This window comes from Micropterus dolomieu, linkage group LG23 (assembly GCF_021292245.1).
Source record: "Micropterus dolomieu isolate WLL.071019.BEF.003 ecotype Adirondacks linkage group LG23, ASM2129224v1, whole genome shotgun sequence".
Taxonomy (NCBI): Eukaryota; Metazoa; Chordata; class Actinopteri; order Centrarchiformes; family Centrarchidae; genus Micropterus; species Micropterus dolomieu.
In genome coordinates, this window is record NC_060172.1 from 28741105 (window position 1) to 28741800 (window position 696).

General features: G+C 46.6%; 1 protein-coding gene across 1 annotated transcript in view; it reads right to left on the reverse strand.

The window, feature by feature from the left end:
- The window catches only part of zswim7 (zinc finger, SWIM-type containing 7), a 21172-nt gene that overhangs the window by 6900 nt on the left and 13576 nt on the right, over window positions 1–696 (reverse strand). The window lies entirely within an intron of this gene.

Genomic DNA, 696 nt, shown 5'->3' on the forward strand with positions numbered 1-696 from the left:
CTCTCCTCTCTTCCTCCAGACTCTGGGACCTTGATTTCCAAAGGAAATGCTAAATTTACTTTCATCAGAGAACATAACTTTGGACCACTCAGCAGCAGTCCAGTCCTTTTTGTCTTTAGCCCAGTCGAGACGCTTCTGACGCTGTGTCTTGTTCAAGAGTGGCTTGACACAAGGAATGCGACAGCTGAAACCCATGTCTTGCATACGTCTGTGCGTGGTGGTTCTTGAAGCACTGACTCCAGCTGCAGTCCACTCTTTGTGAATCTCCTCCACATTTTTGAATGGCTTTTGTTTCACAATCCTCTCCAGGGTGCGGTTATCCCTATTGCTTGTACACTTTTTTCTACCACATCTTTTCCTTCCCTTCGCCTCTCTATTAATGTGCTTGGACACAGAGCTCTGTGAACAGCCAGCCTCTTTAGCAATGACCTTTAGTGTCTTGCCCTCCTTGTGCAAGGTGTCAATGGTCGTCTTTTGGACAGCTGTCAAGTCAGCAGTCTTCCCCATGATTGTGTAGCCTACAGAACTAGACTGAGACCCCATTTCACTAGCAAGGACCACAATCAACGGGTATGATTAAATGATTTATTGAGTAACAAACAGAAGATGTATGAAGCTTGCAGTAGCTGAATAGACATTAGAAAGCGTTGTGGGGAAGCTACGATAGGGAAATCCGCCGTAGCACCCGGGCACGAC